Source organism: Miniopterus natalensis, chromosome 7 (genome assembly GCF_054644295.1).
Source record: "Miniopterus natalensis isolate mMinNat1 chromosome 7, mMinNat1.hap1, whole genome shotgun sequence".
In the NCBI taxonomy this organism is placed as follows: Eukaryota; Metazoa; Chordata; class Mammalia; order Chiroptera; family Miniopteridae; genus Miniopterus; species Miniopterus natalensis.
The window spans coordinates 22,534,731-22,552,458 of NC_142087.1; positions in this window are offsets into that span (position 1 = coordinate 22,534,731).

The following is a 17,728-nucleotide window of genomic DNA, read 5'->3' on the forward strand; positions in this document are numbered from 1 at the left end:
GAGGGCCATGGGGAGGGAGAATTCTTTTTCATGCAGACTCTAGCTATCTTTATAATCATTGTTTTCTATTTACCTGTTTACTTAAATGTCTGCTGGACAGCAGTCTCCTAGCAGACACTGCCATTTTATATTATACCATCTAAAACATCCCTAACCTCAAGATACACAGGTATATAAAACACACACTCCTTACTTCCTCAAATCTGTACTTAATCTGTATACAGGATATAATTAAAGTATCCTATTAGACTGCTAGTACTTAAGCATTAAGTTTATTCCTACTGACTTCCCTTTAAGCTGCTCTTGGCAGTAACCAGTCTAAGTGGTGTGGAGGAGGGGCTGTGTCAGAGACTTCGAGGATGATGTCCTTCCTTCATGTAACAAGAGTACATAAAGTTATTTCAAAATTAAGGCATACTTTTTTTTTTATTAATTTGGTGAATAGTTTATATTTAATAGACTATCTCTTACATCAATTTGTTTTTAGAGGGGCAAAATTATACCTGAATATTTGAAAAATAAGTCATACTAGTGGTCTTGTTAATTCTGACTTGAAGTGCTGCAGAAAATATTTATGAGCAACATAGAGCATAAAGACTTCTGAGAAACCAGAGAAGTCTATGAGATAATAGTTTGATATGTAGCAGTCTTTACTGTGGCTGTGCAATTTGCATTTTCCTCCCTAACCTACTATATTCAAGATATAGTCGAAAGAAAATTACTGTTTAAAGAAACTGCAAATAATCTTTGAAAGCCTGAAGCAGAGGCCATCACTTTCTACTACACAGTACAATACATAAAAATGCACTTTTGAGAGACATTCTATGCATCTTAGGGAACTTTCATTTTTGTGCCTGTCTTGGCCACCTCTAAACTTTAAGTTATTGCAGTACTCCTTATAATAGGGCTGAAACAAACTGTACTTGAGTCTTAACCAATTCAAAATTAAAGAACTGTTCCAGTTCTGAGAATATCTGGAGGCATTTATGGACTAAAGACTATTTAGTGTTTTACTGGATAATTTAGCTGCCCAGGAAGGAAAAGTAAAACAACATAATTTACTGCATCAAAGGGTTAACCCAACGTTTGTTCATTGATCCTTTGCTTTATGCCAGGCAGTGAGAGATGTACTGGGGAGCCAGAGACTGCTAAGGAACATGCTGCGTGCTTTTAGAAGCTTATGGCCCAGTGCAGTGCTGCTCTGCGCTTAGCACACAGGGCCATGGATTGCTGGCCTCCACCCCTAGAAATTGTGACTTGGGTGGGGCCTGAGAAATTGCATATCCAATCAGCCTCCACGTGATAGTGACAGCCATCAGCAGATCACCGTTTGTGTAGCCCTGGGGTCTGAGTGTGTGGGGAGGAGCCTGTATTGCCAAGGGGCAGAACAGAAATGCCTTTTACTAAATGAGCACGGAAAGGGGGCATCTAGATCCATTCTTGGGTGGAAGAAAAAAAATGACCCTTGCTCTGGATTGTGAAGGGTGCGTTAGAATGATCTAGTGAAGACTGGCTTTGCCAGTTGGAGGCAGGGGCAGGGATGAAGGGAGCTGCAGAAGGGAACAGCGGGAGGGAGAGAATGGCAAAGAGCTCAGCTCAGGATGGCTCGAGTAAAGGGCACCCGTGGAACAAGGCCACCTGCTGTGTGCCAGGTTGGGGCAAGATAACGAAGGGGGCAGGGACAGAGAGTGCTTCATCTGTTAGGCTACATCATCGGGCTTTTATCCGCAGAATAAAGCCACGACATTGAAGAGATTTGAGACCGACCAGACAACAGTTTCCTGTTTTAGAAACATCTTTCTTGAACTCGGAGGATAGACTGGATCAGTCTGGAGGCAGGAGGAAAGCTGAGGGCTGTTAGGAACACAAACGAAGACCAGAGGGGCCAGGGAGTGCAGGGAAGAGGGAAGAATGAAGATTCTGGAAATGAGGCGGAATTCCCCGGGGAACGGGATCTAACAGCCAGTTACAAGGGGCCTTGCTAATGTTGGAGTGAAACCTCTTGCCTTATATTTATGAGGGAAAGATCCGTTTCCACTCCATCATCTTCTATAGGTAATTGGTTTATAGGTACCCGGCCTTGATTTTAAGATTCTCTTAGGAAGAAGGAACAATGAGTGGCTCAGTGTGCTGGTTATTAACAGACTAGAGCGAGACGGCCCGGGTTTGGAGCTCAGCTCTAGCTGTGTGTGATGTCAGGCAAGTTACCTAATCTCTCTGAGCCTCCGTTCTCTCAAGAAAGACAACAGCAATACCAGTGCCTTTCTCGCAGGCTGCTTATGACAATGAAATAAATCAGTATTTCCAAGCACTCGTAACAGTACCTGGCAAACGGGAAGAGCCATATAAGGATTCAGTGAAACAATATAAAAGGCCCCAAATTAAGCCCATGCAGTTTCCTCTTAGCTTGCACCCACTTTTAACATATTGTCAATACAGACAATTAAAAAGAGTCATTTTGTTGCTGTTCCTTTAGTTCACTATGGTCAATAGCTAGGGAGTATATAAAGCTACCAAGAGCCGTATTGTTGGAGAATTCTCATATTTTAACTGAATTCCTAAGAAGTATTTCAACGCTGCCATGTTAATACGAGGCAAATGGCGTAGATGGATTCTAGCACATCAGGTGCCTTCTGTGCCAAGATATTACCTAGATTTTCTCAGAAAATTACTCTGTAAGCACTGGCTGCGAGAGCACATAACGAGTTTTTGAGAGACCTTTTGAAGACGTTTTCCAAGAAGAGTCTATTTTGCAGGTAAAATAATAGCCCTTTTGCTAGTGCTAGTTCTGCTAGAGTCGAAATAGGCTCTTTTTCTTGGTCTCCAGTCTTAGACAATTTTGTATATAATCTCGTCTCAGAATATTTTGGGATTTAAATCAGTTTGGGGATGAAACGCACGTTGAGCTTTGTAATGAGCCATGTGACTATTAGAAGGACAGTTGTTTTTATTCAAGCAGACAGGTGTGCCAGAAGTACTGGTAACTCTCGGTGGCACTTCACCTCCCGCCTGCTGCCCACCCCGTATGTGGTCCTTCATCTGCAAGCTCACCTTGTCCTGAGCTGGTGCTGGGGCCTCATCTGACAAAGGCCCTGAGTTCCTGGATGTTAACTTCTGGTTGCTTGTTCTGGATGCTCTGTTTCACAAAATCAACCTTCAGGAGCCTCACCCCCTAGAGATCCCCATGCAGGGGCAGTCACTTTTATTGGAGCTCAGAGTGGGTACGTGGGGATTCAGATACACATGAAAGGTTGAGAGCTGCTGGTGTAGACAAACCTCTTGGAGCCTTCCCTCACACCCACGGGGACACCTCGCTTAAGCACTGTGTTCCCTGAGGGGGACCCTGGTGCTACACACTCCAAGATACCAGCCTGGTGCTTATGCCTGAACCCATGAACCCTGGAGTGGACTCCAGACAAAATCACAGTCTGCAGTGGATGAAATAAACCAGGCGTATCTGGGGACCCAGCCCCTGACTCCCTAACTTCTTGACCCTGACCTCTGCTTGCCACCTCGCTTTTGTAGGTCTCCCTGTACCCCAGTCCTCCATCTGCACCTCAAACGCCCGTAGATCCAGTCCGTGCAGCAGTGTCCTCTTTCCAGCTCTGGTCCCCTTGACCATGTTTAAGTCCCGATCACAAGCAGCTGGTCTCAGTGTCGGCCCATGTTTGGGACTCTGGTTCTGAGCCGTCTCTAACCACTCTACTTCCTTCAGATATGTGCTGACCATGTCCAACAGACCTTCAGGATCTCCTCTTTTAGCCTCCAAAACCAGGCTGATTCTTCTGCCCACTGGTCTTGATGGAGGCCCCTGCCCAGCCTGTTCATGGCCCCCACTCCCTGTTTCTTTTCCTCTGACCTCCAACCTGACCCCCCCAGAAGGGCATGCTTAAAATACACTTGTGACAGCCCTCTGTTGCCCAAATTACATGTAACAAGCACATAAAACCTCAGTAACACCCAGCCATGCATCGAAGCGCTCACATCTAGGAACAGCCGTGGCTTGGCTAGGCGGCCCTGCGTACCTGACCCGGCTCAGTAGTGTAGGGTTGGCTGCCTTTGGTTGGGGTGACTTTGTTCTGATTGTCTCTCATCCGAGACTAGGCATGGTCTTGTGGCGATGGCCAAGGCACAAGAAAACCACCTGCAACGGGGGGATTTGTGCAAGGCCTCGAGGTTTGGGCTCAGAACTTGCATGCCCTCACTTAAACGCTGTATTCTGTTGGCCGAAACAAGTCACAGGCCACCCGGATGCAAGGGGTGGGGAGTGAGCATTTCACCGGAGTGCTGGAGGCGCCTCCCTGTAGTGGCTGTGCTCCTTCTGAACCTGGACCCCAAAGTCAGTACCACTTAAAGATACCCACAGAGCATCTCCATGCCCCCAAAGCCTTAGTGAACATGAAGATTTCACTGACGATGTTACAGCGAGAGCAGGAGGCATCTCTCATGCAGCATAAACTGCCCAAATGCCCTTCTAGCAGGTCCCTTCCCATGTAACTAGTTTGTTCTGCTAACAAGCGTTTCTTCTTGGCTCCAAACTCCCAGGCACAGCTGTATCTTCTCATCAGATCACATCTCACCTCCTAGCTCCAGCGCCTCCAACTGGAGCCTTCACCGGCAGTTAGCAAACACCTCGTTGGTGTAATATTTTTGTCTTGTCATTTATATGATTTCCACTCTCATCTACTGTCAGGTGGCATGCTTGTAAAGTTTCTCAAGAAAGCAGGCCTAGTATGGCAAGAAAAGATGGTGGAAGTGGATTGGAAGGACCCTCCCTGCTCTGCGTTTCTTCATCATTAAAGGCCGCACCCCTAGGAAACCTGAGATGGTTCATGAGCTTTTTCCAGGTACAGGACGGTAGGGAAAGACTAAGTGTTGGCTCTCAGAACATCAGGAAGAGAAGAGGGAGATGGGCTTTGCTATAACAGCTCAGCCCACCCTTGGGGCCAGGGGACACTAAAAACAGAGGGTTGGCCAAAGCTGGGAGGAATGATGGGGTCTCAAGTAAGCAGAAAACCTCACACAGCTTCTCTTCTGGGACCTTCTCTCCCGCTTCCTGCCTCTTCAGGAATCCCTGACCTGGCACCCGCCCGCAGTCGGAGTTGGGAGAAGAAAAGGAAAGGAGTGGCCTTCCTGTGGGTGAGGGAGTGACGTTCAGTAGTGACAAGCCACTGGGGTAGGGAAGGGGGCTCTGTTAGAACTCCCTGATCTGCCACCCCTACTCTGTAAGGAGTCTTAGTATGTTTGCTAAGCCTTTTACTCAAGTCCCATGAATGACCTTCTCAGGTTTGTTGCTTGGGAGCTTTTCAGCTTCTGGGCCTCCAAATAGATCCCTGAGTGCAGGCCAGACCCACCAGCCATTCCGGCTTGAGGAGTGCGGTAGGAAACCAGGTCATCCTAGACTCTTCTGCATGAAGTATTGCCCTTAGGCCTTGGGGCAGCTGAAAAATGAAAGGGCATTGCCCTTTGCCAGAAAAAACAAGTCTTGCTCCTGGTGACCTCAGACATACCTGGAGGCCAGAGGATGGTGTCCAAGTTTCCTTACTGTTCTGCTTTGCACGCCCCTCAGGCTGGGTGAAGTCAACCTCACATGGAGAGCCAGAGGTCCTCTTGACTCCTTCTTTTCTACCCTTCTTGCCTCAGTGAAATCCTACTGCTGCTCAGTGGCCTCCAGCTATAGCCCTTGAACTTGGGCAATCCATCTATTTCCTGCACCACCCTCAGCCCCACATTCATCAGCAAAGATGTTAAAAATGAGGAAGCTTTTCTCTTGCAGAACCGAGTTCTTCTCACAACTAAAAGACTACTTCACAACAGGTGGGAGAATAGAGAGGGACACATCAGGTGGAAGAGCTCATGGATGCCGGGTTGTCACTGTGAAGATGGGTGGGAACAGATTGGCAACTGTGAGCAGATCCCTGACCCCTGACCCGTAGACAAGAAAAGACAAGACAAGTGTCTTCTTAAGCCTATATAAAATAAGCCAGTTGTCAGGATTTGCCTTGTGATTGCCATTAAACAGGGGCTGTGCAGTTTTCCCAAACTCCCACCAACATGTCCTGGTTAGAAAAACAAATTAACGGTGTGCGGCCAGAATGCAATCTTTCCTAGGTCATTATCAGAGGGGTCTCTTGTCAATACCATGCCTGATTGGGAGCATCTTTCAGACTCACTTCGTTTCTCTTGTCAGAGGAAGCCTTTTAACTGCTTCCCGCTGTCCTGTCATTTAGTGCTAACCCCAAAAGGCTGCATTAAATTGATGTCATCTTTCCTATTTCATCCCAGAAGCATTTCCCTTTCTGGGTAACAATGGAAACATTTGCACAATAATCGGGGAGAAGACTGGCCAAACTTGAATGCTGTGAAAGCTCCTGACAGGGATGCAGGCATTCATTTATCAGCAGGTCCCCATCCTTCCAGATGACACAAAGAAGAAGAATGAATCTCATTCAGGCAGCAGGATCAATAAAGAAAATAAAAGCAAGCCCAAACCAAGAAGAAACCCATTGCCTTTAGTCAAGAAGCAGTTTGGATTTGAGACTATTGTAGAATTACCACCAAACACGCAATTGAAGGGAATGTTGATAGTTGTTGAACTGGATGATGGATACATGAGTCTCATTGTACAACCTATGTTTGTGTATGTTTGAAATTTTCCATAATAAAAAAATTTTAAGTTGTGGTAGGAATTGGATCAAAGAGCTTATGCATGTCATGTAGTTCCTAGGCAGAGAAAAATTTTCTCCTAAATTTAATTTGCAATGCAAGCAGAACCCATTCCCATCATTTACAGCTGAAAGCCTGTTTGAAAGTAAAACTAGTCTGTCTTAGACACACATGTGGACAAAGTGTTCTCTGGGATCAGCCCACCTCTGGCATCATATAATAGAGACTAAGGTTTTCACAAATGCTAGACTTCTGGGTTTTAGGTCTTAAATTACGCATCCTCCTAAATGCAGGAATTGACATTTATGCTTAGCTGCTTAAATGAAGACTCCTACTTTATAAAATTCCTAATTAAATGGGAAAAGCATTCTAAAGTCTTGATCTTGGTTAATTATATCTGGGAGAAGCCTGGATGTTTAGATCATGATTTCATTAGGGCATTCTTACAGTTCCCCTGGTGGCAACAAAATCTAATTTTAGCAAATTTTAATTGCAAGTGCAGTGAGGGTTTATTCGAATTGGAGTTGAATCAGATATTCTGGCTTCTGGAATTCACAACACCATCCACTCTACCTCAGACATTTAGCCATGACTGACCCTGACAGTTACAGGGCCCAGAGCAATCATACAGATGGCCATCTACACACTATATGTGTAAATATTAAAAGTTATAAATCAAGCTAACAAACCAGGTCTTGGAAAGATGTAAGTGCTCCATGAGCAAGTTTTTCTGCAGAGCCCCTGGATTGAAGTCATAGGCTGGGAGTGGTTTCCCAAACTCATAAAGGAGGTGGAAAAGACCTATCCCACTGCCTCTCATTATAGCTCCTGGAATGTGCAGGCGCTGGGAAGTAGATGGAACAGACACAGCCTGAGACCAAGAGCTGGGCCAAGCCCCCACTCAGTCTGTACCACCATCTGAGATCTAGTTTTGAATTGTGGGAGTGGAGGTACAGGTGAAGGCAACTGTAAAAATATTAGGTAGGGAGAGGTGCACACAAAAGGAAGTTGGTATGCATTGGGAGAGAATCTCCCATTTAAAATAAGCCTATAAACTAAAAGTCCCATATATATGAAATAATTTAATGCTAAAAAGATAATAAAACAAAAAGTCAGAATGTAAATTCACTCTTAGAAGATCTATGTATCAGTTAGCTATCGCTATGTAACAAATCACCCCCAAACTCAATAGCTTTAAGGCATTAGGTTTATAAAATATTCCAACAAAGACTTTCAGATCTATCTATCAAGCAGATCTATCTTATTTGCACTAGAAAGCAAATAAGAATTTATGAATCACAATCAAGTTTTGGATGTATAGAGACGCAACAGACAGACTTGAAGGTGAGGCAGTTGAAATCAGAAAGTGTCATTGGGGTCAAGAAGGGAAAGCAAAATAGCCATCAGTAAAAAAAAGTTATTGGCCATTTTCAGGAACTGGGCTGGGAGAGAGGAGCAGAAGTGTTAGGTTTAGTGTGAAAGCTCCAACCAGTAGGGGTTCCTCTGTACCATGTTTAGGAGGGAAATGCAGGCTGAAATGGGGAAATATGTTTCACTAAGGGGCCATCCAGCTTCTTTTACACACAGCACTCATGCATGCACAGATGTGAAGAGAAAGAGAGTTCCTTTCCTTTTTCAGCCAGACAGGTGAGCAACAGAGTTCAAAGAGTGGCTGATGCCTCTGAGAGCATGACCCACAGGAAGCCTGTTCAACAGGAGGGCATCGGGAGGCCTCCGGGGTGGAGGTGCAGGTGGCAGTGGCGGCAGCAGCAGTGGCATCAGAGAAAGCAGGCGCCCAGAGCAGTCTGTGCAGAGATAGCTTCATGGAACATTGAGGTCAGAGATGCAACTGCAGGTGACGGAAGCAGAGATTAGACAAAATTAAACATGAGACAAAGAAGACTAGCCTCTGCCTACTCTGGTACAACTGGAGAGATAAAGCGAAGGGATGGGCTGAGATCCTGCCAGTTGGCTCTGGTAGTCAATGAGTTTGTAGACTTTAGGACAAACTTTTTTTTAAATGGATTTTTGAGACAGAGATCGATTTGTTGTTCCATTTATTTATGAATTCATTGGTTGCTTCTTTTATGTGCCCTGACTGGGGATCAAATCCACAACCTTAGTGTGTCGAGACGATGCCCTAACCAACTGAGCTACCCAGCCAGGGCGAGCTTTTAAGTACTATTCCCTTGGAGCTGCAAGCTGGTGGGGCCGAGAAGACATTCAGGTAACACAAGACACCGATCTGGAATGAAACATACAGTTCTTTGAGCACCAACTTGGAGATCTAAATCTATAAAATCATTTATGGTAGTCAGCCTCCAGAATGACCTACATGATCCCCATGTCTGTGGGGTTCCACACAGGTTGAATGAGCTCATCTGTGAAACCAATAGGACGTCACACAAATAAAGGTATGATTTTAGCGGCTAGGCCATACAAGAAATCATAGCTCCTGAGCTACCTTTATGGATCACCCACTCTAGTGGAAGCCAGCAGCCATGTGGTAGGACACGCCAGCCATCCTAAGGAGAGGTCTGAGAGGTGAGGAACTGTGTCCTCACTCCAGCCTTGTGCGTGAGCGGTAGTGGAGGCCAATCCTCTTGCCCCAGTCGAGCCTTCAGCTGACTACAGCCTCAGCCCATATCTTAATTTCAACCTCATTAGAGACCCTAAACCGGAACCACCCCGTTAAGCGGCACCCAGATTTCTGACCCACAAAAACTGCATGGAATAATAAATGTTATAATAAGAATTGTTTTCTAAGCAGCTACATTTTAGGTTAATTTTTATGTGCCAAGAGATAACTAATATAGACGTTGGCATCAGAAATGAGGTCAGACAAAAGATACTTTAAATATTTTTAAAATGTGTCTTCTCACAGATTCTGTAGATTCAGAAGTCTCATGGGTACAAAATGCTCTCTGCTCCAGGTGACTCCAGCAGGCAAGCCTGGGCTTGTGAACTTGAGGGTGACAAGAGAGAAAGAGAAAACTTACACAAGCACTTTTCAAGCCTCTACCTGTGTAAATTTGCTGCTGCCCAATTGGTGAGAGAGAATCACATGTCCAAGTATAGAATCACATGGAGGGTTAATACTCAGGGGCATGGATATGGGCAATTGTGACAAATTGGGGTTATTAATACAGTTAATGTACCACAGTAATCTACTGAGGTTGCTTTAAATATGTCAAGTTATAGAAAAATGTTCAGGATGACAAACCTCTTATTAACATGACCCTGTTTTCCACCACTGTTTAATCTAATCCAATTTCCCTCAAATTTTAATGAGTGATTCCTTAAATGTACACAGAATTTTTCTTGTTAAATCCTCTGAAATCTATTTGGCCAATTTTCACACCAAAACCCCTTAGAGTTACCTTCTTTCATCAGTTGCCAGAGGTTTCCCCTAAGCTTTGATATGCTGTCTAGTAATAAAAGCTTGACTGCTTACAAATACTATTTTTAAAATGCCATTAGATTATTTTCTTTGGACTTCAGATCACTTCTCCCAGAACACACATTCCTTAGCTCTTTTTCTTTCAAAAGCAGAAGAGAGATTCAAAAATGAAAATGCAGAGTGTTTGCTAGCAGAAACCCCAAGATTATCTTTCCTCAGTTGTAAAGAAATATTATTCCCCTTCCCTTAATGGTAACCCTTTGCCCTTTGAAGTCCGACTGCCATTACTGATTTCATGCTGGATGATTCCTTTGCAGCATAACACCTGTTGGGTTAGCATGCTTATAGTACATGTGATTTATTTTCCTTTTTAAAACTTTATGGGTAATTTTTAATCTCTTTCCAGTTGCATTTCAAAAAACTTAGAACACAAAATTAAAAAGCATATTTAATCAAACCTTGATGGTGTTTTAACAACTGCAACCACAGTTATAAGGTGTTGTCATCACACTGACATGTATTGCGGGAGGAATCCCTTGCTACAGAAACACCTGGAGAAAACACAGAGTTACAGGCCTTGAAAGTCTACACTGGATGATTTGGGAAAATGTGCTTCTACTTAGTGCAGTCAGCTCTCTCCTTTGAAGACTTTCTGAGCTTCAAAGGCTTGGGATTTGGTCTCAATGTTTTTGATGTGGAGTGTGAAAAACCATTAGTACTTAAAACATGGGCATTGGTGGATTTGACATTGTGGTTTTAAGAATTTTCAAGCAACATGAAACTTCAGAGCAGTTAGTAATTTGTGATTTTGTTGAGATAGGGCATTTAATCTGAATGTGCTGCTTTAAACAAGAAGCATCATTATAACTCTACAAGTCAGCTGTGTGGTCCTTCTGATCTCAGCTGGGCTTACCTGTGTGTCTATGGTCAGCTGCAGGTCAGGAAGTGGTTCTGCTGCTCCAAACTGGACTCTCATGTGTATGGAAGTTGGTTGGCTGCAGCTTGACCCAGGTTGGGCTCAACTGAGATGGCTTGTTTCTGCTCCCTGTGGTCTCTCATTGCCTAAAGGAGCCAAGGCTTGTTCTTACTGTGGAGATAGGATTTCAAGTGAGAATGGAAATGTGCAATTCTCTTGAGGCCTCCGCTCAGAACTAGCACCTTGTCACTTCTGCCAGATCCTGTTGGCCAACTTAAGTCCTGAGGCCAGCCCAAATCCAAGGGGTGGGGAAATAAACTCCACTGCATCATGAGAGGAACTACAGGCTCATATCGAAAAGGGCATGGTTTGGGGGATAGGTGGAGAGTCAGGGCCATTTTTACAACCACTTACCAGTCAGAGTGAAATGTTAAGATCGACACTCTGTTTGGCTGTCTCACTTCTAGATGTGAACAAAGAAGTGGATGGAAATCCTCAGAGCTGCTGGCAGCCTTCATGAGGGAAGTGAGTGTGAGGACAAGGTCAACCTACAGGGGAAAACAGAATCACAAGAACCACAGAAGAAAAGTGCCACAACCCTCATGATCATGTGGATATCTGGATCATGCTGGGACTTACCCTGGACTTACAGATACTTATGCCAGTAAATTCTGACGTCGTCCCAGCCTATGTGATTGGAGTTTTCTCTTTGAAACAAAAAGACACCTGAATTATATTACAATTCAACAAAACAATAGCATTTTCTTCTCCCCGAAAATTGCCCCTCCCCCAAGAAATCCTATGGAAGTGAAGATTGGTAAGATTGGTTAGAGACTTCCTTAGAAGAAAGTCGAAGTTTCACATAAATTAGAGAGTGAAATATCGTCTTCAACAGAAATTCACATCTGTGATTCTAATCCTATATTTATGGAATATTCAAGAGTCTGAAAGGGTCACTTAAAACTTTCAGTTATAATTTACTGTCTCTTATAGAAAAAATTACATGTTTCAGTAGACAGTTACTCAAGCTGTTTTTTTAAAAAATATGTCTTTTGAAATTCTCTCTCAATTTATTTTCTCTTTATTCCCACCAGTGAAGATTTGTTGACCTTTGTGTTCTATTTTATGTTAAAACTACTACTGGTATGTTGAATGTGCTTTTCTTAAGCTATACACCATCCTTCATAATTCCAACAAAAATTTCTAGGGGGCAATGAACTCGTACCATTCTCACCCAGTTTGAGAATTATAGCTTTAATAGTATTTGAAAATGTGTAGACTCACAAAGGACCTCGGACTATATCTTTCCCAAATGTGGAGTGCCTCCTCTATTCATCATTCATTTAAACAATGAATGGATATATAAAGCTTAGTGTAGGCACCATTGGCCAAGTAATGTATTAACAGTTTCAAGTTCCAGTGGAAAGAACCCTGAGAAGAAGCCCAGATATGTTGCTTCTAAACCTAGTTGTGCTCCTGAATGGCTGTCAAGCATGAAGCAAGTCACATAAAGACTGCCTAGGAAAGTTTTCTTGTTCATTAAATCAGAATCACTCATCACCTTAATGTATTCACAGGCCTCAGCAAGTTCAAGTAAAAAATCAGTAGAAGTACCTTTGATTGACTTGAACTCAAGATGCAAGAAGTTTACAGTACACCATTGACACCAACAGTAGCAGTCAAGTTGTGTGATACAACTCTGAAGACATGGTGTCATTTTCACTCCTTTCTGATGGGAAATCAAACATGGGTGGAAACACTCTAAAAGAGCATGGGGAATCATGTACAATCTCAGGTCTACCCTAATTTTCAGGTAGAAAAAATAGTTTGATAGGAAAACCACCCCAAATTTTGCATCAAATGTGTTAGGCCTATTCTACAGTAAGTTGTCAATGTTTCAAAGACAAAGGACAAATATCAAGGGATGTCAGAGAATTTCCACATTAGCTTAATAATTTAGAAGTTTCCATCTAAGCAGGGCAGCCATGTACAGCTGCATAGTTAGCATTCTGCACAATATCATAGAGTACTGTTTACATAGTCTACAATGTGAATGGCTCCCTCACGCCTTATGCAGGCACAACATAAACACCTGTATGTGGCATCCTTGCTCTCAAGTCCCTTGTGTCATTTGTTAGTTGGGTTGACACATGTCTTCTCCAATTTCAGAAGCTGTGTATACATTTGCCCTGGCTGTTCAGTCTTCCAGCTTTTCCGTATTAAGGAAAAAGTAGTCCTGGAACATCATTATACTTAGTTGCCCCAAGTCCAAGGACCCAATGCCTGAGGTCTTTTTTCATCAAGCCTTTCCCAGGAGGCACACAATAGAGAGCTGGGAAAGGGGAGGGGCAGCATCTATCTGAAATCAACCAATCAGCAACTCCTTCCTTGGGTTGTCATCAGTCAAATGCATGCAATTCATCTTCTTCTTGAGAGCACTGTTTCTTCATCCCAGTCAAGACTATGTTTAAATATTCATCAAGCCTTTCCCACTATCAATTAATTAGTTCTACTAATACCTGTCACTGCTTATGTAGTTCTTTGCCCCACTCTTTTTATTCCACCCACTCTTTAGGAATGTTGTCCTCCCAGATAATGATAATGGGAAATGCTGTCGTTTACTGAGCACTTACTCGGTGCTCCCCATTGTGAGGGAATTGAACTTGAAGACACCAAGTTGGTTAGGTCAGAACTAGCACAGGATCCAGGAATTGTTGTCCCAAAGCCTTGGCTCTCAGTCCTGTCACTGGGGATTTCATGACTGTCTTGGCCTGGAGAGATGGAGAACCAGCCCTGGGCCAAGACACATGGGCAGCAGGGTAACCTCATAATGTTTTTCCTTCAATATGCTTTTCTCTAAACATTGGGTCGATGTTGATTTAAAAGAGAAAAAGGGTAGAGTGAGTGGCCGCCGGTAAAAGTTCTCAGTTTCTCCTTGGTTGTGTCAGGTTACTCGTTGTAAGTCCCAACTTGCTTCTCTCAGGTCCTACTGCCTTAGAGGGCAGGTCAGTGGCAGGGATGGATTTGATTCCATTAAGTACTCGCACTGCCTCGGCACTCTGCCACCCAGTCTCTTTAGCCAATGGGATGGTAGCAGATGGAACACCAGCCGAGACTTGAAAAGCATGTGTACCTTTCTACTCCTCTCTTTAATCCCTACTGCTACTCAGAGAACAAACCCAGGCTACCCTGCTGGAGACATCTGAGAAACACGTGGGATAGAGGCAAGTCATCATAGCTGAGACCATCCTGATGACCAGTTAGCAAACTGTGGACACATGAGGAAGCCACGCTGGGATTAGCTAAGCCCAGATTGACCCATAAACTCATGAAAAATAATAAATATGTATTTTTTAAAATTTATCTTTATTGTTGAAAGTATTATAGGTGTCCCATTTCCCCCCCAATTGATCCCCTCCATCTCGCTCCCACCCTCACCCCAGGCCTTCACCCCGTTATTGTCTGTGTCCATGGGTTAAGCATATACAAATATAACTTCTTTGGTTAATCTCTTCCCACCTTCCACCCCCCTTTCCCCCTTCCCTCTGAAATATGATCGCCTGTTGCATGCATCAATGTCTCTGGATCTGTTTTGTTCGTCAGATTCTTTTGTTCATTAGCTTCTTCTTAAAGGAGACCCTTCAACATTTCATGTAGTACTGGTCTGGTGGTGATGAACTCCTTTAGCTTTATCTTATCTGTGAAGCTCTTTATGTGACCTTCAATTCTAAATGATAGCTTTGCTGGGTAGAGCAATCTTGGTTGTAGTTCCATGTTTTTCATCACTTTGAATATTTCTTGCCTGCAAGGTTTCTGTTGAGAAATCAGCTGACAGTCGTATGGGTGCTCCCTTGTAGGTAAGTAACTGCTTTCTCTTGCTGCTTTTAAGATTCTCTCTTTGTCTTTAACCTTTGGCATTTTAATTATAATGTGTCTTGCTGTAGCCTCTTTGGGTTCCTCTTGTTTGGGACTCTCTGTGTTTCCTGGATTTGTAAGTCTATTTCTTTCCCCAGGTAGGGGAAGTTTTCTGGAATTATTTTTTCAAATAGTTTTTCAATTTCTTGCTCTCTTTTTTCTCCTTCTGACCCCAATAATATGAATGTTGGGCCCGTTGAAGTTGTCCCAGAGACTCCTTACACTATCTTCATATTCTGTATTCTTTTTTCTTTTTGCTCTCCTGGTTGGGTGTTTTTTATTTCCTCATGTTCCGAATGCTGATTTGATTCTCAGCATCCTTTACATTACTGTTGATTCCCCATAAATTATTCTTCATTTCAGTTCATGTAGCCTTCATTTCTGATTGGTACTTTATTATGTCATTAATGGTTTCACTCATTTTCTTAATAGTCTTACTAATATCCTTGAGCATCCTTATAACCATTACTCTGAACTCTGTATCTAGTAGCTTGCTTGGTTCTATTTAATTTAGTTCCTCTTCTAGAGATTTCTTCTGTCCTTTCCTTTGTGACATGTTTCTTTGCCTCCACATTTTGGCTGCTTCCAGGTGTTTGTTTCTATGTATTAGGTAGAGCTGCTATGTCTCCTGGAATTTGTAGAGTGGCTTTGTGTAGTGGGTGTCCTGTAGGGTCCAGTGGCTCAGCCTCCCCAGTCACCTGAGCTGGGCCTTCTAGGTGCTCCCCTGTGTGGGCTGTGTGCACTGTCCTTTTGTAGTTGAGCCTTGGTTGCTGTTGGCGTCACTGGGAGGAATTGACCCCCAGGCCAATCGGCTGGGAGGACCAGCTGCAAATACAGCCAAAGAGCTGCTGTGCTGGAGACACCCCGATGGAGCAGGATTTACTTCAGTGGGGCTTTGGTGTTCACCAAGTGTGCCCTTTGAGCGTGTCACTCATGGATGTGGTAGGGTTGTAATCCAGCGTGGTCGAGTCTGACCACCAGGTGCACTGTCTCTGTGGCCTCGCAGGAGATGCAAAGTCAGCCTCTGCCAGTGCCTTGCCCAGGGCCACCCAGCATGAGCTACTCAGCAAACCGTAGTTGGCTGCTGCTTGTGCTGGGCTTGGCGGTGTCCAGGAGAGGCCCAGCTATGAGCCAGTGCAGCTGCCGCTAGTGCCAGGCCTGGGGCCGCTTATCAAGCTGTATGGGGCCCGCTGCTGCTTTTTTGAGAGATTCTAGGAAAGCTCTAAGCATGAGGCTCGAGAGGCCACTTGCACAGAAAAGCCCCTGGAAATGGCCCGGATGAGCTGCAGGTGGGGAGGGGCGGGGCCTCTGGGAATCACGGGGCGGGGCCAAAGGTGTGAGTCAGGTGCTGGCGATTCAAACACGGCGCCTGCCTGCGGGCTGTGTGCGGGGAGGACTCGCCAAAGGAGCCAAGGCCTTCGCCAGCCCTTCTGCCCGGGAGGAAGCCGCCCCGCCAGCTCTCGCCCCGACTTCTGGCAGGTTAGTTCCTCCCCGAGTGTCCCGGGTCCTTTCAGGCTGCTGCCCGGCGCTGGGCTCAGAGGGAGCGTCCGAGTGAGTCCCTGCCGGGCCCTTTAGAGGAGCTGCTGGGGCTCCCGCAGCCTCCCGACCTCAGGGACAGTCCCCGCTGGTTTCACAGCTCCGAGGTATGGGGTCGTCTCTCCCCGGCCCTGGAGCCCTGGGCTGGGGGCCTGCTGTGGGGCTGGGACCCCTCACTCCTCCGGGAAACCTCCGCCGCTGAGATTCCCTCCCGGGTTTACCCGCGGCACCGGGTATGGGCCCTGGGCCGGGTCTCCAGGATTCAGCCCTATCGGCCTGTGTCTCCGCCCCTCCTACTGGTCTCGGTGCTTCCTTAGTTCCCTAGTTGTGGGGCTTCTGTTCAGCCAGATCTCAGGAGCCTCTTAGTGACGGTGGTTCTGTATTTTAGTTGTCATTTTCATGTGGTTGCGGGAGATGGCGGGCACCACGGTTACCTGCGCTGCCATCTTGTTCCTCCCACAAATATGTGTTTTAATTCAGAGGTTTTTCAGGTTGGTTATGTAGCAATGGGTAACCGATACAGTTATCACGCGTTGGAATGGACTTTAGGCTTCGAAGTGTCTTCCCCAAGTGGCCATTGGATGCTCAGATGTTTTATGGGAACAAGGTGCACAGCACCTTCAGCATTCCCCAATCACACTCCCTTGACGCTCCTCCAGGTTCCTGGACCAGTTACTACAGTTTTTCGGGGGTGGATTGGGGGAGGCAACAAAGAGTATCCCTCCTCCCACCCAAGTTTTGAACCGAGAAATAAAATTTTAAAACTTGCAGATGAAGTAGAGTTTTTAAAATGGAGCTGATATGGGAGAATGTGGCAGGTATCTGCGGGAACGTGGGTTCCTGGATACTGAGCCCTAGTGGGATGCGCTGGGCAGGCTACCTACTCCAGTGACTGAACGAAACACTTGCTCCTTTTAGCCAGCATTCCCTGTTTCTGGAAAGCATTTCCCCCACATTGTTGTGCGGATGGCTTTTTTATCATGTACATCTTAGCTCATAATTGACCTTCTGAGAGTGGAGCTTTACAACACGTCTACACATTCTTTGGCACTCCTCACTCCTGAGATAGGGCCCAAGTTCCCAGTCCTTGAATCCGGGCCAACCTGGAAGACTGTTAAAACCAACACAACGGCAGAAATGACTGCACAACTCACGTAACTCCTGAGGTCAAGTTAGTAAAGGTGATAGTTTCCCATTGCCTGCTGGGAACTTGCTTTTGGAGCCCTGAGCCAGGGAGTTTGAAAACTGGCCACCCTGAGGCTGCCAAGCTGGGAGGAAGCCCAAGCCACACAGAA